This window comes from Gymnodraco acuticeps, unplaced genomic scaffold, assembly GCF_902827175.1.
Source record: "Gymnodraco acuticeps unplaced genomic scaffold, fGymAcu1.1, whole genome shotgun sequence".
NCBI classification, from domain to species: Eukaryota; Metazoa; Chordata; class Actinopteri; order Perciformes; family Bathydraconidae; genus Gymnodraco; species Gymnodraco acuticeps.
The window spans coordinates 5124038-5150220 of NW_022991154.1; the positions used below are offsets into that span (position 1 = coordinate 5124038).

The 26183-nt window shown below is 40.6% G+C and overlaps 1 protein-coding gene across 1 annotated transcript in view; it reads right to left on the bottom strand.

The window, feature by feature from the left end:
* Positions 1–26183, bottom strand: part of gmds (GDP-mannose 4,6-dehydratase) — a 221983-nt gene that overhangs the window by 11153 nt on the left and 184647 nt on the right. The gene's annotated exons all lie outside the window — the stretch shown is intronic.

The window sequence follows — 26183 nt, forward strand, 5'->3', positions numbered from 1 at the left end:
GTCGCCAAATCAGAACTTTTTTATATGGGTATAGTTCGCAAGTACTAGGTATACTAACAGAGGGGAATAGACCTTGCCTCTCTACAGGACTGTTCTTGCCGTACCCTTGATGATTCAATCTCACGCTCATACGTGAAGAGTTCTCTTCAGCTCTAATAAAACATCCAAACTTTAATATCTACTGGCCAACTACCTGACCCATCACTCCTCAGCTGTCCCTTCTTGCCTTTTCCCTTACACTCTCTACTCTAATAAAGACAGAACACCATAAAAAATAATCTTTAGAAATGTAAAAGTCAGAGACGAATAGAGTGTGATCATGGTCCATAAAGCACACAGGCAGTAAAAGGCACTCAGAGAAGGCATTTAACGCAAAGGAATTCTGGTATCACTGCAAGGCCTTTCCATAAATCACACAGCAAAGCGGGGCTGACCTCACAACACACAAGGGGCACGCACACAAACATGGACACACACACACACACACACACACACACACACACACACACACACACACACACACACACACACACACACACACACACACACACACACACACACACACACACACACACACACACACACACACACACACACACACACACACACACCACACACACACACACACCACACACACACACACACACACACACACACACACACACACACACACACACACACACACACACACACACACACACACACACACACACACACACACACACACACAGTATAAAAAAGCTACATTTCCCTAATTTGATTTGACTTACTTCCTACTGGAAACCTACACACTTACGGGAGACTAATCAAACATTCTAAAGAAAACAAGTCCCTCTCTTTCTCTCTCTGAGGGTTGCATGCTGTGAGACTATGATGTGGTTTTGGAAGCCCAGTAGCGTCTCTGGTATTTGTACAGTAGTGGACATGAGAATGCAAATACAGAGACTTCAAAGGGAATCAGATAAAACGGCCGGGAGCACTGTGAGAGTTTGGAGCCCACGGTCTCCATGTCCCCAACAGACCCAGATGTTCCGACCAGACCAAGACGCTCTGACCTTTGACCTCGCTGGGGTTTAGATGGAAGAACTTCAACTTGGTTCTTGGCTTTTTATACCCAGGATGAATAGCTATGGGTACAGGAAGAAGGGACGAAGAGGACAAATTCATTCTCCCTCCAGAGCCCTGACGCTGCTTCCTGTCTGTATGGACAGGGATCACCGTTGGTACCAGGTGTGAGAGCTGGTATAAGGGTGGGCAGGTGGGGACACACTCCCAACGAAAGAAAAGAGAGCTTCATCTTTCCTAGTTGATCTGACTGAATTACAAATCTGTCACTGGTCGATTTCTTGACACCTTGACTTACTTTAAAGCTCAAAAGGTTTCAGCTGTATGGAGGAAATTGTTCTAACAGACTTAATATTTATTTCATAAAAACATTTTAGAACATGATTTCTCCGTCCTCCAAGGAGTCAAAAGATAAAGCTCATGGATAATGAGATGATTTACAAGACTCAAAAGAAGAAGATATAACACAGAATTATGTTTTTTCCTTAACTTACTCAAATGTTTCCAAGTCCTAGAGAGTTTGAGAACTATTTAAATGAAACAATTGGGCACCTACAGTAGCATCCCAGAGCCAATAGCGAGTAACGTAACTAAGGTCATTCATGAAAGGTCAAGCATAGACTTTGTTTGACTTCAAAAGTTCAAAGACAAAAAAGTTGAAACCAGTAAAGTAGAAGGTAAAATACATAAGATAGACTTTTGAAATAGTTACATTCTGATTTATGATACTTTTCTTTTGTCAATAGATAATATTAAAATCAACATTTTATCTTCAAGCTTTGGCAACACTAATGTATTTCACGTGGAAACTTTGAAATGTAATACAAAAATAATAGAGAGAGACTTTTGTGCAGAAAAGCATAGGTTCATTAAAAGTCAAGTTTATTTGATTAATGCATCTTATATATATATATTTGGATTTACATTTTTGGATTGCTTTGGAATTATGCATGAACAGTACAATCAAGATTTCAAACGTTATATTTAGTATGATGTTACAATGTATGGGTGTTATTACAATTTAAAAACCTGTTCAGTTGCTTCAAAGTAGGAAACATTACTTGAATAAATAATTAGCTTTTCATTGACCCTATAGAATGTTTATACAATAATAAGTAAAATAAATAAATCCACGACTTTAGTACTGCTGCACTGTTCCATCTAAGGAAAACATTCAACATGATGTATCTGGGAAAAACTATTTATTTAATACGATAAATTAAGTTCTGGGGGTTATAACGTATCGGTGAATTACATTTTAATTATTCTGAGATGCTGTGTCTTTAAGACAGTTATTAGCCTCTGCCAGAGAGAGGTGATAGGTCAGGTCCAGTGTGTGTGTGAGAGAGTGTGTTAGCGAGAGTAGGAGAGACAGAGAGAGCTGTGTGAGTTATAGCTCAAGTTTCCTTCCCCGACTCCCCATGCAGTTTAGCCTGCACACAATGTGTTGAGTGACCTCTAAAGGGTGGCCCTGTCACCCTGACGAGTATGTAACACACGCACACACACACCCACCCACCCCACCCACCCACCCACCCCCACACACACCCCCACACACACACACACACACACACACACACACACACACACACACACACACACACACACACACACACACACACACACACACCACACACACACACACACACACACACACACACACACACACACACACACACACACACACACACACACACACACACACACACACACACACACACACACACACACACACACACAACAGGAAACAATTAGCAGGAGAGCAGTAAAATGTGAATCTCCACAGGAAAACAGTAAAAGCCACTCGTGATATTAAAAATCCCAAACATCTCATTACACACTGTCACTACACTTCATCTCCTCAGGCTCTGTCGTTGATTGCTCTCCATCAGTGCTCATTAAAATTCCTGAGGGAGCCGTGTGATAAATATTTACTTGGCTGAGGACACACTCCGCACACTCCAAACACACTCTGGAGCTGCCGATAGTGGTAAGTGGCCAGGAGGCTCTGGCAGGCGAGAGGGATCCACGGCCCCGCCGCCTGCTTCAGCGTAAGGCATTTGTTGTCAAGATAACGGCAGGGGGGCGTCGATTTATGGCCGTTAATCAAAGGTTTGAATTTCTGTGTGTGTGTCAACGTCCACTGAAAATCGTTTAATGTGAATTTAAAGGTTATGGAAATGAAGAGGAAAATATCTCACAATCGCACATCTGGACACACACACACACACACACACCACACACACACACACACACACACACACACACACCACACACACACACACACACACACACACACACACACACCACACACACACCACACACACCACACACACACACACACACACACACCACACACACACACACACACACACACACAGTTTAACCACAGTGAAGCTGGACTCCTCACTACTGTTCCACTAAGCTGTTGCCCCCCCCTCCCCTCCTGTATTCTATTATTCCTGCGGACGGGAAACGGATCATAATTCCTGGAGTCAGCAAAAAGCTGCAGACTGAGAGAGTGAGAGGTGAGGGGAGGGAGGGAGAAATAGATTGAGGGGGGGGTCTCAGGTGACATGTTCCCTTCACTGAGGTCAAACTGAAACTGTGCAGTTAGGTCATTACAAGTGAAAAAGTGTTTAGTCTGTTTGCGCATTTGTATAATATAGATTGGGTAAAGTAACCCTTTGTGTAATGTGTGTGTGTGTGGTGTGTGGTGTGTGTGTGTGTATGTGTGTGTGTAGTGGTTTTCTATCAGCCTCTGGGTGTTTCATATTTCAGGAGACATCAAAGGCGAACATAATTTCCCTTCTTTAAACAACATTCTTTTCAATCATACTACAAAAAGAAAGTGGGAGAGGGGGAGGTATATACAGAGAGAAAAATGTCATCCCGTCTTATCTTAATTGTTTTGTAATCTCTTCAAAGCACTGAGAGGACTGTCTGGGCTTTGACACCCAGCCTCGCTGTTTAGGTAGATGATGATTGTTTAACAGCTTCTTGTACTTTTTTTTTCTTGAGAAATCTGGCTCCTATTTTTGTTGTTTGTCCATGACTCTGTTGAAATTAAACAAATACATCTCACCAGAAACAATGCTATTATTGCTGCTCTATGAGAGGGAACACATATCACACATCTATGCAAACATACAAAGTGTTTCTTTTGTAAATATAAATAGTTCCTAATAACCCTTAATTTGCCCAGTATGGTTTCTCTATGTATTGCACAACTGTGTGCATATGTATTCTTCTTATTTATGATAAAACAATAGAGTACTGAGATGATTACACGGCTTAGTTGACTATTCGACTTCGATTGGCCAATTAGGACATTTCAATGGATGTTAATCTCTCTTAATAACAGACTGCTGCTGAGGTGAACAGATCGTTGTTAAGTAGGATCAAGGGACTATTTGTAATCATATCAATCGGCAGAAAGAAGTCGCATAAATGTACGTTGGGATCCTGTTCATCTTGCCGCACATTATCCCTTACATAACTGGTTTGTATCACTGGAATCAACTGGACCCGTTTAGTCCTGGCTGATTTTTGGGGTTGCATAAACTGTGGTTATGGGGATTATTGAACTAGCCACAATAAACTATACCAGTTTTACTCTAAAATATAGTAAATGTGGATTAGCACATTTCAACTTGAGCTAGATTTCACAGACTTGGCAGTGTATTTATTAGAATGATTCCCACAGAAAAAAATCTGGGCGAATAATAATTTAAAAAAAATTCTGATGAATTCATAGATTATTAGGGACAATTTATAGACCCTGAAAGGCCTCTTGTATCACACAAACAATTCCATTCAGTACCTGATCAGCCCCAATAAATCACCATCACACATACTGTACATAGTCCATAGGTCACATACCAACCCCCATTTTAGGAGCTGTTTGGTACAAGCTCATAATGTAACACACACATACACACTGGATGTGATATATGGTGTCTAAATCAGGCTTTGGCAAAGTGTTGAGGTGAGGCGAGGTGGTTCCACACACAATTTGCAGTCTGCAAATCTCAGCTCCCAACACACTATGTATCTGTCGCTCTTTTCACCTCAGCTGCAACCTCCTCCTTCCTCGCCGACTCTTATAGCCTCCCCTCATTCTCTGCATTGAGTCGGGTTAAGAAGAAGGATTGGGCTTTCGTTTTACATGTTCATACTTAGAAGACACATACAGTTTGGCTCAAGCAGTGTGTTATAAAAGGTGATCGAAGTCATTAAGATATACTAGGTTTGAATTCTGCTGGCCATTTCGGAGCCATCTTAATCTATTGGGTATTTCTTACACGTTACACGTTGCTTGAAATAAATCAAGGCACTGTGAGACAATTAACAAGGAAGAAAAGAAGAAAAACACTGAAGCATTTAAATAAGCGCGAAGAAAGGGTGCAAATTTAAAAGCAGCTTCAATTCTGGATTTAGACGGTATGTCTGAGTTGACATGCACCTCAAATATAATATTTGAAAATGGCTTTAAAATGATAAAAATGTTTAGTATGTCAGTGTGAAAAAAACATCCTTTTTAACCATTAACAATCATAAAACATAATTAAAAACAAGCAGGTTCATATTGAAAACAGACCGAAATCATCTCACCACAGAGCTGGTTTTTGCATTTCAAGGAAAGCAATGTTCAAAAGTCAATAATGGATTGTATGTTTTAAATGGTTACCAAAATAAGAGAATGCATATCTGTCACTATCCCTGTAGCTGTATTAAGGAGTACGAAAAGGTTGGGATCCTTTCCTCAAGCTTTGGGATAACCGCAAGATTTTTTATTTTACAGAGCACTATCCACTTGGGGAAATATTCTGGTAAATCTACAGTTCTGTCAAACACCATTTTCCCAGGAACAATGTCTTTAAAGGAAAGTGACTCCATTGAACACTGAAGGTATTTATCATTTATTTTCCTAAAGATTCTTCAATTAAGCTTCTAAGCTTCTCAGTATTGAACAGAAATGAAGTAAAAGGAAGGCGACCAGAGAGAGGGAGGCTAGAATGGGCATGCCCATCGGTCCTGGGTCAATGGATCCCTGCTGCCGTCTCTTCTTCCTGTCTTTATCCTGCCACACCAGCGGAGACAGAAGGAGAGGAAAAGCTTGGTGTTGGGGGGGGGGGGGGGGGGGTCTTCTATAGGCTACATCTCCCCAGAACGGCGTTTCCTCTCTGAGCAGCATTCCTGACCTTATCAGCCTCAATAATCTGCCGTTCTCATCGTGCCCAAACAGGGAGAGTCGGAGAGTGTGAGTGTGTAGGAGAAACTCTTTCACACTAACTCTCTCTTTCTGCGTCTGCTAGCTGGTGATAGAGGGATAAAGCCGGGAGAAAAACAGCGAGCTGTCTGACGCTCAGAGGAAGCGGCCGCTCCGTCCCGCAGACAGAGCATGCTAGATCGCAAAGAATCTCAGAGAGGAGATGTGAGAGAGCAGTTATTGAAAGTAACTAAACACAATCAAGTAATGTATTTAAGTACAACTGAGGTACTTTGTTTAAGTATTTCCATTATACGCCGTTCTATATTGCTACTTCACATGATGGTAAATATTGTAATTGTGATGTCACTGCAGTTGTTATCACAAGTTACTATGAAGATGCACAACTTTGTTAACAACAAAATGTGACTATCGAATCACATAGTTACCAAAATAAAAGCAGGCATGGGGGAACTGTGTTGGAGAGAAACTTCAGACTCCTGTGGAGTCAACTTTAGCCTTTGCAGACCATTTATATATATATATAAAAACCTAAATAACACACTACAGGAAAGGGAAACCCCAAAGAGCATTAGTTTTATGGGGCCTCTCTTTGAAGTAGCTAAAACAAATGTTCCGCCATCCCTGTCCAGTTGTACATTGTTTAGCTGTTGTGCTGCTGTCGGTTTCTCCAAACTGAGGCTTTGCCCACTGCCAACTACTGTAAGTAACGCACTAATAATAGATGAGAACCTCAGACAACCCCGCTTGAAATAACTATCTCCATTCCTTTAGTGCATAAGTAATAATCATCCAACATCATTATTGTATCATCTTGAGCAGGAGCAGGTATGTCGAAAGCCTTCCTGAATGGACCGAGCATCAAACCTGTGGATACAAGTCTCCTTTTATGTTGGTGATGGTGAAAACATTGTAGTGCACAATGTAGAACACTAAGTCTCCACACTTCACCTGTGTTAGGCGGTGAGTATTGATGTGTGTATGAATAGTTGAGTTCCACCCAATATCGATGCAAAGACTTGCATATTGCTAAAATAATATCTGCTCTCCATGAGTCCTGATTATATATAGTATGTATAATACTGACATAAACACACTTTTGATACAGCAGGAACCTTTTGTTCATAGCATCTTCAAAAAAACACAATCTATCATGACTTTGCGTTTTTTCTTATTGTACAAATGTAGGGACACATCAGACTGGTTAAAAAAATAGGTCAGATGTGGCAACAACTATGAGCAGTGATAAAACATCAAACTAAACTTTATTGGGTGAGGGAAACAACAAAGGTGATCATCAATCATAGTTTACAGATTGTCATACCGGTTGAACCACCGTAATAGCCTTGTGTGCACTCACAGTTCAATTGTGCCATTACTGACATTGTGCGAGGGTTCACCTTTTGTTTTATTGTCATATACAGTGGTTCAGATCATTAAGTAGATCAATTGTCCGACTGCTTGTGTGAAATACCAGGGCTAGAAAAAGAGTTGTTCTTTATATACATTTTGGAAGCATTTCTAATACTTGGAGTGGATTATTTTTACATTCTGTTACTGCTGCGAAAACGTTCTCCAAGTAGAGAGGAGCAGTTGAGCAGGGAGGTGGGAGGCAGCAAAATATGACGGACGAGCTCAGAGAATGATTGAGTGAGAAAGAGAAATAAATTGAGCAAGAAGTGAGACAGTGAGGGAGGGAGGGAAAGTAATGCGACAGAGCAGCCTTAGGGTTACAGGAATGTGGGGGCTCCTGAGTTCAATAGGGTTCGAGAGAGTGTGTGTGTGTGTGTGTGTGTGTGTGTGTGTGTGTACACGTGAGAAAGATAGACATATGAGTGTGTGAATACTGGGGCGACTGAAGAGAGCAGCCCCAGAATTAATTACCCAATCAAGATAACAAGCCATGGAAAGACATTAGAGAGGTCACACTACAATTAACCTCTTAGTCCAAACCTCTCTCTCACAGACACACCAACACACACACTCAATGAAAGAGTCAAAGAGGTGGAGGTTCATTGCAGAAAACACTCTGAAGTCACATTTCAACATCACTTACAAGGGCTGACTTTAGCTGATGACTCAACGCAATGTGCTTTTATTTTGAAGCATTTCCTGTATCCTGCTTTCTTTCTTTTTTTTTTAAGGGACTCTACCTGTCCCGTTCCAGAAACCCTGGCAGAGGTGGGTTGTTTACAGTGGGATATTGAGTGAGTCGGGGGCTCGAGTGGAGTGGAGTCGGATGTGGTTCACACATTCCACCAGAGACTCAGATTACACTGCAGGAAACACCGGCCCTGCAACACACACACTGCCCGACTGTGATTTATAAACACACCGCTGTATGGGACACACACACTCTCGCAGAGGCACACATTAAAATCTCAGCGGCTCGCTCCGAGCCGGTGCTACACCTCATTCCCTCACTCACTCTCTCCTTTCCTTTCCTTCCTTCCTGCCTTTCCTGTCATTCTCAATCTCGCAGCTCTGAGCTCCGCATACGTTTTTCTCTTTCTGACGCTGATCACAATGAAGACAAGAGCCTCCAGAGGGATGACATCACCTTAAGAAGTGAGATAGTAATAGTAATATATCCAGACATAGTTGATGCTTCAGTAAAAAGCAGTAAGTCAATAATGATTTTATGGATGCAGAACTATATCTGAACTTCTCATATTAAGTCTTCTTTGTGGTTGACTACTGTGAAGTTGGCAGAGAGGAAATGTTGCACAATCACTTTTTTAGTTCTCAAGGAATATATTTATATAAATAAGATGGATATGTATTTTGCAATGAAATTGGATTGCACAATTGTTTTGCAATAGTACGTTTTGATGGTACAATAATATGATGTTGGCTTTGCATGGGTACAGGGTTGGGCACAATTATATAATACCGGGAGACAATATAACGTCCTGTCCTTGTTGCACATCAGTGACCAGGTTTTGACAGTAGGTGGAACACCATCAGGAGTTATCAAGTATTTACTTTAAATAATATGCTAATATGCTAATTATTTGTAGTATCGTAAAAATATGCAGATTTTTCTCCATTAATTGTTTGTTAAGTAACATTTTGGAAATGTCCATGTGAACTTCCAAGGTATTGACTTTTCTCAAAACGTCCAAATAATCAGTTAAACATTATATAAAACAGAGAAAAGAAGGAAACTCAGTATTTGAGGGACTGAAAACAGACCATGAAAAATTATTTTAAAGATTGATCTTATCAAAATGAGTCGCAGTAAGTTATTTTGTGACCAAATATTTTGTATATATAGTCCAAACCTATAAGAGCTTGTCTGGGGGACAAGGGTGGCAGGTTATAAGGTTTTCGTTGGTGTGTATAAAGTTCAAACACTGATGTTCGGAAATACTGCCTGCAGAGCCTGAGATAACCTTTAGGAACTAAACTACTCTTTGGAAGATTGATTTTTTTAAATTCTCGTTCTCATAATCCTCACATTACAGCCCAACATTCAAAACAGAAATCAGGATCATTTATAAAATCGTCTTGACAGTGAAGGTTGAGCCCTGGCTCTAGTTCTCTCGGGTTGAGGTCTGAAAACCTGCCCAGATCCTCCCCTCTGACAGTCTGACGGCAACGCTCCCTGAAAGCTGCTCAGTGGAGAACTCTGGGTAATCAAGCCCAGCTGGGACTAGGGGGCAAAGACACAGGCTGACATAACGCACCCTTTTCTCCCTCACGCTGTCAACAACCCTCTCTACCTCTCTATCCTCTGTTTTTCCACCTCGTCTGGCAGGTTTCTCTCGTCAGGCCCAGCGCCGAGTAAGGCTGGCTGATAGCGCAGGAATCCTGGCCCACAATCCTCACTATCTTGGGCTGACTGCGGCCAACAAATTACTATAAGGTGCTGAAGATACACCTATCCATCACAAGGCTGACAAAAAAACGATATTAAAATACGTGCAACACAACTTCTCAGATGGTTGGATATCTGCCTACAGCCTGGAGCAGAACTGGAGACACTGCCTTAGATTGTCGAGCCAATGCGTTCCTCGCCTTAATAACACAGTCTTAGTTCCCATCTTTATCAATGCTCCTTTATATTCCTGTACCTTCATATCTAATGTGGCTGCCATGTCTCTCTGTTTCTCTCCGGGAGCAGTACCGGGTCAGTCTGTGGGTTGGACTGCCGAGGGGCCCAGGGTGGTTCCGCTCTGACGGTAGGAGGAAACTCCTTCAGGAAATACCAAACTGCCAGACACACACACAATCCACAATCTCTCTTTCTCCTACAAGCAGACTAAAGCTCCTGCACAAACTGCTCGGGTTAACATTCAAGTCCTCTCCTTTCAGAGAAGCCTTTAAAAACACAGCTATGCTTGGTTTAGAATATGTTCAGGTAGTGTATCTTGCATGCTAAACCTGCAGTGTTTCACAACACAGATTCTGGCTGGCAGCCAGGGTTTTTATAGTATAATTACAGCTAACTTAAACGAGTCAGCTCAATTAAACAGTAAATCACTGTAGAGCCAAGGTTCTTCCAAGGAGAGCCCAACCTCTCAACTCAGACCAGTACATATCGATTGAATTATTTGCTACCTAAAGAGTGGGAAATTAGCCTGCAAGAAAACAAGACAACTATATGCCAGATTTTACAAAAAAGAGCCTGAATCCTTTGTTAAAATTAAATTAAAAACATTGTTTATAATGTGAGATTTAGCAAAATAAGGTGTTTGCTGTAATCAAAAAACATGCATTTAGTAGAAATTAGTAGTGAGATCTCTTCTCTTTTCAAAATTAAAGTAATTTTAAGACTGTTTTCATTGCATGTGATTCTGCAACAGACACAAGTACGACTTCCTCTGCTCAACATCCTTTTCTATTTCTCCAGAGTAGGGGAAGACGGAAAGAGGAGAAATGTCCATCCAAATATATAAATCATGTCGTCCTCCCCTGACATATTCAAATCCTTATAGGTTAGCGATGACGCAACATCTTCGGGCTGGTTTGCATGCCTTTATATCAGTGACACTCGGCTCTCCTTTAGAATCCGTGTCCCCTGTAGATAAGCTCAATCTCATTTTCATATTTTCTTGAAATCTTATACCCAATAAAGGTCAAGAGAGAAAATAAACTATTCATATGAAGATGAAAACTACGCAAGTGGTGGAAGGTTTGAAAACAAAGCAGCAGTGATTTTTATCCTGATGTGATTTCTCTCGCTGATAATACTGCACTAGAATTAGAGAAATGGCATGTATTTATAGAAGTTTTTGTTGCAATTTTGAGTCCTCTTATGTAACGGATTGTTTTTAGTTTAACTGCCACATATACCCTGGGAAAAACAGAGTTGCTTGCACTCATCCAAATGCAACTCCTTTTTTGAGTTACATCCCCCCTAGGTAATTTTGGTGGAAGGCAGCAAAAATATCTATCCAAACGGTCTAAAGATCCTTTCTTTCACATTTCTAAAGATTCATTTCGTAAATCATTTATTTTAGGTCAACGGTCTGCCTTATTTTCTTGGCTTTTGTTAAGACTTTTGCAAATGTATCTTGATTTCACAATATTTGTTTTCTTTTAATGTTGTTATGATTCTTAATGCAGTGATACAAAAGCCAGATGTTAAGCCTGTTATACACATATTTCAATGGTCTGAAATGTACCTCTGTGTATTTGTACATTTCATGCGTCCAAGCGGCAGCGCTGTGGCTGACCACAGGAAGTTCTAATCAGCAGCGCGGCATAGCTGCTACCTTCCCTTTCCCCTTGTGACCTCCTCCCCACCCCTCTCCTTCCACAATAGAGATACCAGGATCACATTACAGACTCTGAGGGTTAAGGGTCAATCCCATTTTTCAACCCTCTCCATCCCTTTTTCCCCTTACAGATCCTTTCCCAGGGGTTAAAGCCTCCCGTCACCTAAATTCACATCAGTTCACGCGTGGCGAGGGAGTGGTATCCGTCGGAAACCCTCCATCTTTCCTCTCCCACACTAACCCCCCGTTTTAAGGTCCCCTTGACAGACAGCTCTGTGATCCCAGGGACCACTCACACAAAGAGTTGGACATGGTTAAAAACATGTTTAAAACACTGCTGGCCTCTTTGTGTCATTGTGTTGGTGTGTCTCTGTTACACCCCAGTTAAAGTCTTTATTTTAGAGCTGCGGAGGATCAGGTTACTTGGAGGTAAAGCTTAGCCTGACCTCCTGTGAAGGAAACCAACCACTTTACAATAATAATGCAACGTAGGAGGTTATATTGTTCAGTGAGGATTTAAGATCCTTGAGAGCCTTTGTTCAAGGTTGTTACTTGTGTTTCTGTAGTGGAAAAACTGAACACTTAAAGAACTATACTTTAAAAGGAAAAGCAACTGACTTTGTGTATTTTATGTGCTGTAGGTAGCATGGACAGGTGGCATGGATATCGTTATTGATAACTATAAGAGAAAGTATAAATTACCTGAAACTGCGTTTGTGGAAACCTGATAAAAACATGCAGCAGGTTCGAGTAAAATCAGCTTAATTTGGGGCTCTGAGTCACTTTTGGTAAAATACATCAACTATCGCTGGTTTTGTTTACAATGACAAAAGGTCAACATTTTCTACATCTTTGGTTCAAGTCTTATTGACTTCCTCTCCGTGGCAATAGTGTCAGAGGCACTTGGATAATAAGATATTTAGCTTAACTTAAGAAAAAAACGACAACATGCTAATGAGAATGACACCGGAGCTTTTGATATGCTCTTTGGTGGGGGCCATCCCTGGAGTTGGAAAGCAGTTCTTCCAACAGAGTTGTTATATTGAGCTTGAACTTGTATTTTGGAAACTACATGGAACATTCAATCCGCTACACAAATGTATTGGATCCTTCCGAGCCCAATGCTTCAGCCTTTCACCAAGTTTCATGAAAATCGTGCCAGTAGTTTTATGTAATACTACATTCAGACAAATAAAATAACAAACAAACCAAGCCGCAAACATAGAGTAACCTCCTGGCAGTAACATTTTAGAAATGATGGACTTTAACTAAACCTAAAGCAATGAGGAGAACCTCTAATTGAGAATCATTTGAACAACGTTGACAACAATGATGAAAAATACTTCTGTCACCACCAGCCACTCCTACCACTTTGCAACTCTATACGTAAGTGGCAGATGACAAGGAAAAGTGTAACAGTCTAACAAGCCACTTAGTATGATGTACACATGGCTAAAAGCAGAGCAGTGTTTAAATCATAGCTTCTATACTGAAGACAAAACCGCCCCCTAACCTAACATGAGCACTGTACGAGCGTTCTCTCCCTCGACACAAATCTGCTTTTGATCATCCTGTGGTTCCTCGAGACATAATCCCTTTTAATTACAGTTTACTCTAAATCAAACAAGAAAGTGTCACTGAAACTGACAGGTAATCATTTTCTCACAATTACAAGCTTTGACACACACCTGTATTAAACACAATCCGTACATATTAAAAGATGCTTACTTACAACAACACTTAGTGAGATTTATAGCAAACTTGCTTCATTGTTTTAATTTCAAGATTCCAATATAAAGGATATTACTACCTCTTTAATGTATTTGTTGTATGTTCTGTCAAGTTTTTCAATGGCTACTGGGTTTTAAATGATTGTTATTCAACCAAATGTCACGTAGATAAAGCAACATCGAATTGAACCAAGTAGAGACAGAAGGAATGAGGAAATGAGGAGACAGTGACGTCATCAGTTAAATGGGGGGTTTTCCCTCCCTGTAGTGTGGGTTATAGGTTTTGGCATTTAAATGGTCTGCAAGGCTAAAATCCTAAAGTTCCCTCCAGACGGAGTTTCTCTCCCACACAACCGCCTGACTGAAACGCCTCTATTGGACTCCTTTGTTTACTTCTGTAACATAGTGACATCTCTATGTATTTCACTCGTGCTACTATTGGCTCGCGCTCCAACACATTGTACGCGATAGGCCAAGGGGATGGGATATCTCTAAGCGGTTGAACAATCACAACAGAGCAGGCCAGCTAACCAATCACATCAGACTGGGCTCTGGTTTCAGACAGAGGGTGAAAAGAGGTGCTGCAGCACAGGCAGAATGATACAAAATAAAGACCGTTTTGAACACTAAAGCATGAAAACATTGTCACAGTACTGGCACAAAATACAAATCTGAACCTAAACATTTGTATAATATGTCCTTTTAAGCATGTCTATGGGAATATGATTATAGCCATGACAAACATATAGCCAATCAGTAAGGTTGTTGTATGGAAAGGTAGGTAGCACACCTCTAAAGAAACTGCTCTTAGACTTAAATAAGTCATACGTAGAGAAAGAAAGGATATCAAAATTACTTTGTCACAACACGTCCAATTAAAAACTCTTACTCTTTCCATTCAGTTTCTCTTTTATTAATACAAAGCAGAAAAGCTGTAATGTATGGTATACTTTCCAAATGTAGGCGTCAAACTATTTGTTGTTTTGAAAATGATAAAGGTAGTGAGACTCAGATATTCAATATTGAGGGACAAAGGGCAGACACCTCTTTTTACTTCCCTAGTGTTGAGGGTACCTAGATCTAAACAAGGTAGATCAAGTTTCTGGGTATTGATTTATTAAAAATAATATTCAAATATTTATTAAAACTGGCTGACATGCTGCAAGAGACAACATTCATCTATGATTGAAAGTGTGCGATCACTGCTGCAACCTTTTTCTTTTATTGTTCCCCATCATTTTCCATCCAGACCAGCAGAGAGCCCTGCTGTCAGTGATATTTCCACAGAGCAGATTTACAGGTAACGGAGAAGTGAATGGCTTTAGTCCAACCATCTTGGAAAAGGACAACCAATTCCTCCCTAATATACGGAAACCTTTTAAAATAATGCTAATAGTTCATGCTTGCTTTGTGTTCAAGTATCGTGGACCTCTGCCAATCACTCAAACTCAGCACTGATAGCCGTTTTGTGTGCCAAGTGCCGTAAATCCAGCCGGCGGAGCTCGATAAAGCTTGTTCAATGTACAAATCTTGCTGCTCATAAAGCCTTTGCTCCTTTATGTCTGTCTGGTGTTCAAACATTCACCTCAATCCATCAACGCGGCAAACTGCTGTCAGAACACTAAGGCCTCTCCTAACTTCACATTTCCCCTTATCACTGGCTGCAATTCAAAGGAATCTGAGGAATCCTGGGGCTCAGTCTGTTCGCCAACACCCCATATGACGTGGTGAAACACAGACACATGCTGCTTTTTAAACGCAGACTAATTTCTGACACATAAATCGCACAAATTGATCACAGATGCTGGTGCTAACTACTGCGGCTGAGAAACAAGTGTGGAGTAAAACAACATAATTGACAATGATGTGTGAACCTGAGCTTTGGGACAATGTTTTGCATGGTAATAAAGTCATACAATGGCTCAAAGCCGACCGCTAACTCTTCTTGTTTTAAGACCTATAGTAGGATATAGGAACTCCACCCAGTGGAATGGGCTGAGTTTGCTGCCTCAGCACTTCTCCATCCAAACGGCTGCGGTTCAGTGAGAGGTCTCGCTGCCTCGGCCCTGAGATGAAGCACCTCAGAGAGCCAGCAGTCCTCACTGGCTTCCACACCGCCGGCCTCTGACTGACACCACTGCACTGCCAGAGAAATAAAGAAGGATAATAATAGCTGCTCCTTCTTCCATATTCTATACCAACCAGACAGGCACACAACCGTATCCAAATTGCATGATAAAGGTAACTACCTCAATCTACAACCTGAAATCAGATTTGAGTTCAGTTCAAAATATTTAGCAGGTCATTATCTTGGCAGGTCATTGATTGATGTATTTTGTGACAGCCTTGTAATAAAAGTAAAAAAGGTCCCATATAAAGTAAAATTACATTTATTTATGAACAAGTTGTTAGTTTTGTGCTATAGTTACAAGTATTTTGATTTAGAAAAAGAGCTTTAGGAGCCATAACACATAACTTAAGTTAAGTAAAAAAGTAAGTTAGATATGACCAAAATGTTCATCCTGCAAAGCAGTGCGATCTACAATGGAAAGGGTAAAGGCAGCATCATCACATGAGCTATCATGTTTTAAACAAGCCCTTACTTAACATTAATGAACTAGATATCATTGGCAGGATCCTTCTTCAATGGGCTGATGGAAAAATGACAGAGGACGGTGTTTGCACAAAAAGTCAGTTTGTTAGCGATGGACTTTTGGATTCAGCAACCAGCAAAAAAAAAGTGAAGCTGAGCCTGTGGATTCACCATGAAACTCAATCAATTACAATATATGCTGCAATAGAACTGTCTACTGCATTGTATAACTGTGTGTTCACCACCAAGGCAAATACCCAAGGTCAATGTTGGATGGACTATGACAAAGCTATTCAAACGATTGCCTCTGAATGGTAGTTCAATAGTTCACTTACCCAAACCCTTCTTCGTAGCTCTTCAACATTTTTTCAGGCAAAGTGGCAATTAAAGACGTCACTACATAAAGCAGTACGAGTAGTGACATGGTTAGGGAGTATACAGCTGAAAACCTGAATGAGCAGAAGCAAGGGTGAAGGAAAGGGCAGCGTTTCGTTACACACCTTTCCCATCAGTCTTCTCTCTGGATTTATTACAGTGAGGTTGACAGGTATATAATTTGAAGACAAGATAGATCCATAGAAGCTTTCGGCCTGCTTTGTTCTGCAAACTCTTAAAGGGAAGTCTCAGTGTACTTTAATTGTAGATCTTTTTCATGCATTTTCACCAGGGCGCTGTATCTTTACAAGCTGGGGGTTCAAAAGCTATGATACGCTGAAGGAATAAAGGCTTTAAATAACTAAATAACACCCACATTGTACATTTTTCCTGGTTAATAAAATATCAAATAGCTAATGGGCTTATTTGCTTAGTGCGCTTTGAAAAACTCAAACTGAATACTGGAAGAGAATTCCAACCTAATACTGGGAAACTCTAAAATACCCATCATATTTTTTCAGGCTTCATTAAATGGCAGATATTACGCAACAAAACAGTCCAACTGTTAAAATCCTCTCTGGGGCACAGGGACCAAAGTTTATGAGTTACTGCCTGCCAGGAGCCATTATGTCAGCAGCACACACACGTGTGTGTGGGGCCATACCTGCTTTTCTCATTGCTAGGATAAAGAATGTGCTCTACAGCAGGGTCTGACACTGCGGTTACTGCTTTGGACCATGTCTGCATGAGTTGTCTGACACTTTTTATGGTGTGCTAGAAAGTTCAGAAGGTAAAAGCACTAATTGGTGTGAATTTAAGAAGGGTTATAGGAAATCTGCCGGAAAACTAAGACACTCGACAGCGACCCAAACAGAGCTTGGCTCGTCCTCTTCCAATCAAAGAAACTGTAATACTCATTTTGTGTGTGGAGACAGCACTACAAGGATCCAGGGAATGGATTTATGAGGTCTTGACCGCCTACATAAAGTCAAATGAAACCCAACACCAGCTCTCTTTCTTCAGTGAGGCCTGAGAACCAAGCACCTCATGTCTACTAATATACAACTGATTCTAAAAGTTGTCGGTATGCCTCAACCGAACTCCTTAAGCAGAGTCTGTAACCACCTCCTCCAACCCCCTTTCACTATTGGAATAAGGGGGACTGTGTCAGACCAAATTTCACTTTCGGAAATCAACAGTTTGACAAGCACAGTCACTTCTCACAGTGAACGACGAGAAAGACTTTCTCAAGCTCTTTTTTTTTTCAATTCTTCTCCAAACTTTTTCTGTCATTTTTTAGGTGTTCAATAATGTAAATGCCTTTTGGAAAGTTTATCTTACAATGAGCAACGCTATCTACATTTGAATGACTTTAAAATTATTCTAAGACGGACAGCTTTTCACTGCAATTTCGAACTGTCACAATTTGGAACGGTAACAAAAATGTGCTTTCCAATGTAGGTCCTTAAAGTCCCCAGTTGTCCATTCTGTTTTTTTTTTTTCACGATGATGCTTATTCTACTACATTGTGATCATAATTATTTTCCCTTCGGTAAAGCTTTTGTCTACCTTACTTTCTTTTATTTGGTTTAGTTTCTCAAAGGTTCAGTTTTTTCATTTGGCTGAATAATGCTTTTGGTTTGTAATGTGTGTCTTTTGAGAGGCACGATATAGGAATGGGGTTTCACAATATCGCATGACGACTTGACGTTAAAAAATAGCCCTTTTCCACATTCTATGACAACATCGCATATATATTATGTCTCTGCTTGTAGTAACACTTCATTGAAACTATACAATGCTTACACAGAATGAATTACATTAACCACCATGTTATCATGGCGGCACCATAACATCATGTGGAAATGTTCAAGCTATAATGTGATTTTGTACACATTTGTCATTTTTTATGTATTTTCCCACAGTTTTATTTGACATTTTCTATACCTCTTGAGTCCTGAGACATGTACTTAGAATTGAAAACAAATTTTTCCTCTGAATACCTGTACCAAGATATTTAAAGTGAAGCTATAATTCAGCCTTGCAGACTTACCAAAAATACATGTGCTGCACTTCAGGTTTGATGTCTGACCTTCAGAATGAGACATGTAGAGAACCCTTTTCTGTAGCTTTTCATAATATATAGGAGTGTTAAACAAACACCTAGATAGAGATCTTTTGTAAAACTGTAATGGTTTAAAGAAATGTTCTCTCAAAATTACAGAAACTGATGTTTTCAGCGTCTCAAAATGTGGAGATTTCTTACTTTTACTACATTTTTTATATAGTTAAAAATATATATTTGGGGTTAGGACTAGCAAAACTGAATATTTAAAAGACATCATCCTAGAACTGAGAATCTTGGATTAACAATTTTCTATATATACACTGATATTTTAAATACCAAACGAGTAATAGAGAACATTAGCTACAATAGTTGCCCACCTCTCCTAGTACTAGACTCCTGGTACTAGGATGGGTTAAAAGCAGAGGCCACATTTTACTGTGTGCGCTGTGTGCTCTGCATGTGTGACCATTAAAGAGGGTTTCATCCCTCCCAATTATATTCTATTCTAGGTAGATTAATCAATAAAGAAATTGATTGTGAGATGCAGCCATAATAGAATGATGTAATCATTTGGTTTGGCCAATGTCTGTCACGACTCGAGGCCTGGAACCCACTTTGAAATGGCTCTAATTGGGGTTCCAATAACCCACTGGTGCAAAGTAGTTTTCTGGCGAGCTAGCAGGGTTTGTTTTTTATATCCGCCATTGCTTAGTCCCAGTCTGTGTGAGCAGTCAAAGGACGCTCTATGAGCCACATGAGATCACTACCTGAATAAGTGGAGGCAGGTCACAACACTTCATCACAAAGCCACGAGGAATGCATTCAACATCACACACCTACAATATCTAACAGTGACAGTGTCCAAGCGTGGGATTCTCCTTAAAACACAATAAACCTTAACAAAGCAAAACATTATTTAGTAACAAGATCAGCCAGGTATGTCTTTGTCACTTTGATGAGATCAACAGGAAGGTTTGCTCTGCTTGCTAAAAGTCATAAAAAGTGACCATAACACTCGCCGTCTTTATTCTCCTGTATCACTGGAACCATTGTATGAGCTGCTAATCCAATGACGACAGGACTGATGATGTATGAGAGTATGCAGCAGAGTGTGTTTAGGCACATCTCAATGTTGGAAGGACAGCCAACCAGGGCAAGAAGGAAGTTAAGAATAGAGGATTTTGTACATGCACGGACAGGCGGTTGACAGATGCCGAGGTGTGGTGCGTCAACAGGGCTATTTTTAGGGGTTGATGTAGGAGCTTTTGATTCTAACCTGCAGTCTGAATAAAAAGACAAAACGGGTCAGGCCACTCCTTTGTGAGAATCCTACAGGTTTGATTTCAACCCATATGTTACTATGCATCATTACATGCCAGTTTCTGTAAGAGCTTCTGTTATTGTATTGCATTATCTAAGCTGGCAATGGCAATTGAGTCATTACTGCTACTGAAAATAAAGAAATGTATGATTCAGATAACTCAAATGTCAATAAACAATGAACAAAGCAGCGCTAACTAGCGGGAACTTGGTCTGATACAGTATCAGGATGTTGCTTTGGGATATTGCAGAGATAAGAGGATTTGTTTGATCAGTGTCTTCCTCTCTTTGCATGAAGACAACAGATAAACCTTAACCTGTAAGGACAAACTCTTTATTAGGTCATCTCTGTTTATGTGTATTCAGCACACCCTCAGTCACGAGGCTAGTGCTGCAGCAGCTTTGGTATGTAGCACTCCAGCTTTCACACTTGTTGTGCAGCGCAAGAATATACTTGCTTGATTGAAACAAAAGGATCCTCAGTCAGCTATTGAAAGTGCATGACTTCACTGCATGGAATGCTGGTATTTGACTAGAAACCAGCCTTATCTACATTTGTTGATTTTGATACTTGGGAACCTCTGATGGGGAATCCTCTCCTTCAATCCAAACACAACACAGAGATGAATATCCTTCAACTCTTGCCACTGTGAACTGCACTATTAGTTGATTAATTGACGGGCGTAAAATCAAACAAAAACAATTTTGACAATCGATTAATCTTTGGAGTAGTCTATCAAATTCTTGATTTAGACGTTGTCACTGAGGGCACTAGGAGATTAATGCAACATTTCCTGCTTTTTTTATACTTTTTTTTAATACTTTTTTTTTAATAATACTAAACAGCCGCACGTAAGAACTCAAGCAGAGGTGCCTCTGGCTAATCCGCTTCATATCTTTCAACAGAGTGATAGCTTGTAGATGGAAATCTTTCCAAACTGTCAATATACCAGGATGACTGCTAGATTGTACTGATAAAGATAGCGTGGAACGCTTGGGAGGTTTGTAACAAGCTACAACTGAAAACAGTTCATGCTGATGGCACTCTATTGACCTGCCTGGAGAAGTGCCAGTTTGCTCCTTGGCACTGCTGAGGTGCTTTTGAGCAAGGCACCCCACCCCAAACTGCTCCCGGGCACTGTAATGTAGTTGCACAATGCTTTAACACTGGGATTTTCACATTTCTGTTCTCTTAGTTGACGATCCAAGTCGATTTGAATCGAGGTCTAGTTTTTGTGGAATGGATTCCCTTTTTATTGTTAACGGATCCTCTATATCCCCTGTTTTATTCAATAATAAATCATTGAAACACGAAGAAAATCATTAGTTTCAGTCGAACAATAATCAGAGTTGGTTTCTTTCATCAGTCCTGATGATGGATAGATGACGTATTCAATTTTGGTCTACAGCAGAGCGAGTAATTGATAAATGGGGAAACTGTCTGCTTTTCCTTATAGGTAGATAATCTCCCCCGGAAGGGCATTCCTGTGCTGCCGACCAATGCCTGCTATCACTGTGACTGAGACACAGTAATACGGGCCAAAAGGGCAAGGAGCTGTGCGGTAAAAATGTATGTAGAAAAGTTATGCAAAACACAAATGGAATAGTGAGTGAAAAGACAGACCGAGAGACAACTTCCCATTTATCACTGCTTCTCTTCCTCCTCTGCATGAGAGGAAGGACATACACCACAGCGCTGTCACTCAACTGGCAGCAGTTTATTCCCTATAGCGACACATGAACTTGAAAGTATGACAGCCAGGCTGCATTAGCATGGACACGCACCAATGTTTACATGCACAGACACACACCAATGTAAATATGTGAACACAGAAATCATCACATCAGTTCAAACATGTGTCTACAGTGCTTCCAATACTGACTTAGACAAATTGGAGTCTGCAATAAATATTTCAGGTGAAATTAACAAGTGTGAACAAAGGAAAAAAGAGAAACGTCTGCAGGTTTTGTCAATCATATGACATAAGGTGTTGGGTAAATCCCCAATACATTTATTTGTGATCAATTCTGTGTCAAATCAAACTATTATTGGATACAATATGTTCTTGGAGAAATGAAAGGGGAATAAAGTACAGTGTATTCCATTTTTGAGTATGGTCTCACAGAACAATGTCCAGAAAATGAGGTGCTCACATGCGTGCGCACAACAGGAGATTGTCCTTGAAAAACGCATTCTCACTTATTGGCAATACTCTGAGATGGTGCCTCGGTAAAGCTTGCAGGAGGCAGGACCTCACCTAAACTACAAAGCCAGTTCAACATTTTCTCATTAACAGCGGGGTCTTTGCTGGTCTTTCAATTGGTCTGACGATATCAGCGTCTGCCCTGGTTGTTCTGTTGGCGTTTGTTTTATCGTAACCAATGATTCAATGATACATAAATCATGCATCAGCATGCCCAATGATCCGTTCAATATTTGGTTAGAAAGATTTGAACCTTTGCATTCCAACATATAGCCGCAATAAAGGTCATATCTGGAGAATTTATTCTGTGCATGTAAAAAACAAATTACAATATGTTGGCCTCTGTAGCAACGATCTTGATTGTTTTACTTTTTAAATCTGATCCTTGGAAATTCTCCAGTTTATTGTATGGTGCAGTTACCCTATAACTTCTTTTGTGGTATGCACTTTTCTTTTTTCGAGCATATTCTGTTCTTGACTTTCCTTATCCAAAGTATGGCAACACTACTATCACTAGTGTATAAGTAACTATTATAAACTAATCCATCTATTATACTGTACTAATTAACACACCTAATAAAATATATACATTTGAATTTGTAGCATGGTTTATCACCCAACAAGGTCTAAACACAACCGTGAGAACCAGATCAAGGAAACCACCTGATGGATGGACGCTAGGAATATTGAAAGCCATGGACACGGTACTGCATGTCACGTAGCAACCAAAAGGGCATAATACCTCATGACTCACCTTTGCAAAGACTCAGGCGGGGCCGCTCACCTGAGCCAAACCTCCGTGCTGGCCGAAACCCACAGGCTGACGTGAGATTACTGACAGCTCACAATGGAAACATGCAGCAGCCATGAGAGATGGAGCAGTTTGAAACGTTCCTGAAGCGTTATTCCATACTACCCTGACAGCTTCAAACTACACGTCTTTTGCTTTAACAAATGAATATAGCTGAAGGAAGTTGCGGCGCCTATATTTACAACCAGCATGTTTCAAATGCCGCAAACAGCTTCCGTAAACAAAGTTAAAGTCGCTGTCATTTCTGCTGCCTCGAGGCGTTGTATCCCAAATAAACACAGTCAGGTGCACAATTATACACAAAGAAACACACACTTGCACCACATGTGAAGCACACCTGCACATTTAACCCCCCTCTCAACACGCCATGGTTGCTAGCCCCTGTCCCAAGGGGCTGGGGAGATGAATGAGCTCATGTCAGACACACACACTGACAGAGATGATGATGAATTACATATATATTAGCACACAGCCTGAGGACTTACTCCTCCTGCACATAGGCTACGCAAAGTTCCGAATTCCCTTGCACCGAAACAGCAAACAACAACGAAAGAGTCTGAGTCAGCTGGATTCCTTAATGCACGTACGTACACAGACTCTTGATGACAGGTATTTCCACTTCAGGAGAGACACAATGCTGAGCTGTGAGCCCGGTGTCAGCTACTTCCTGTCTGAATAGGTCAGAGGTTAAACACTCTTCAGTCTCTTTAACTCCTAGCACAGGAATAAAGAGACTGTGAGACGGAGCGGAGGAATGGCGGAACAGTTTCCCTCTTCTTATCCCTGCAATCTTTACCTTTGTTTCCTCTGATTCACATGTGCAAGTAGTAGAAACTGCTGGTTAATCTACCTAAATAACTGAACAAGTGGAAAGTGAAATGCAGACTGTGAAGCATTGAGACAGAAGAGTTGATTTGAGTGATTTCTTCAAGAAAATATTTGCTGGTTCCAGGTGCTCCAATATAAGGATTTCCTGCTTTTGGTCGCTTTTTTTATTATTCTGTCAATCTAAATTATTTTTGGTTGTGTCTCCTATTCGCATAGTCTGAATTTGTGATTTGATCTAAAAATAATCTTTATATTTTGTTATTTAAATAAGTGATGCCAAACTGTTTTAACCTCAAAGTTGAAACAATAAAATTCTTCCTAGTTTCCAAACCCCAGTACATGGGGCTCTACCAACTGAACTTTAAGGAGGAGCCATTGATAGTAATGTGGTTTCTCTAAAACAAAGCGCTGATTTTGCCGCATTTTTATTTTATTTTCAATTTTCTAATGTTCTATGCTGACCCCAACAAGATGTGCAGTTAACAATTCTTTGTTTGATCATATGAAGGAACCAATTATTGGAAACTATTTTGTGTTGTTCTGACCGGATCTTGAAATCTTCCTGAGCAGCTGCCTTCACACTTTTCTTTAGCTGATCAAGTCTATGAGCGGATGTTGCAACTAGTTTAAACTCTATTATTGGACCAGGTTGCCTAATAGGGTAGCTCACAACTACACAGTATATTAGGACTGGTGGATTTGAAAAGTGTCTGGAGGAGTTCTCAATGTGGATTCAGGGTTAAGACCATAAATGAATGAGCCCAACACGCACAAAGAAACAGGCCCAGGTGTGTGACCGGTGCTTCCATCTCCTCAACAGTCAGTCAGCAGGGCCTCCTCTCTAATCCGCCGCCATCACTCAACTTCATCTCAGCTCTAATCTCGCCAGGCCAAAGCTTAGCAGAGGCTTTAAACCGAGGGCTGACGGCTAATCTCGACCACAACACCCCTGGGTAACTCTACACCATCCCCAGGGGAGCAGCCACAATACCCCTGGGCCACAGCGATGAGAGAAGGACCTCCCAAATATCAGAGACACTTCACACCTAGGGAAAGATGGAGGGATAATATGATTGCTTTTTTTGGTACAGGCAGCGCATCTTTTTCTCATGGGCTTTCAAAGCAGAATCCATTCATGAGAATTGCTTCATCAGCTGAATGAGTCCATCAAATACACTTCCCCTCATACGTAAAGAACAGAGTACTTGCCTGAATATGAGTATTTTTTCAGCACAAACTGGCAGGATGCTGCCTCCATTACTCTTAAAGAGGCAAACTGGCCTGTTTCCAGCTGTATAACAGCTTACAGTAAGCACCCAGAGGCTGTCAACTGGACAGCTGATAAGTGTTCTCTATGGTCCCAGACACAATGACCGGCAATCAGATACACGCATAGAAAACATGAAACATTCATGTTAAGGTCAGGTATATGGAACGTGCTGCGCTGTGTCATGAATTTCTTTCTGTACAACTATACGAGTTACATATTATTATTATTATTATTATAGCAGAGCAACTTCATTCTGCAGCAATGTGTGCAGTTTGTTGATATGGTCAGTATTTCTGACAGTACTGCAAGCACAAATCAGTGTCAAACTTGTTACGCAAGTAAACGTACAAAAGTATTAGCATCTAAATATACTTAAAGTATCAACAGTAAAATAACTCATTCTGCAGATTGGTCCATTTCAAAATAAAATATATGATATGTTTTAATTATAATGATTGATGCATTAAAGTGTTATCAAAGCTGGTAAAGGTGCAGCTAGTGTTAATTACTTTTCATAAAATGGACAAGTCAAATCAAGCAAACTGAGGGCAGAAACCCTCCTTTTTACGCAGCGGTCCAGACATAGACATCAAACGGCAAAACGTATTCAGTGTGCAGTTCCTTTGGCATCAGGGCAGGGATATCTAGATACTTTCCAAGGTTTGACATAATGAATTGTGCTACTTTTAAAGCAAGCAACGATGTTTTCAAATCTGTAATCAAAAAGGTCCGCAAAAACGCTATCGACCAATCAGATTGCTTGATTTGACTTGTCCGTTTTATAAATATTATTACATTTCGTCCGTTACGAAACAAACTTACAAAGTTTAAGATGGAAACATTTAAGGTTCACTTTGACCTCCGGGGGGGGGGGGGGGGGGGTCTTACTATGGAGGAGTGGATTGAGGAGTGCCTATCTCCAGAAAAAAAAAAGCACCTAAACAACGACATGCAGAGCTACGT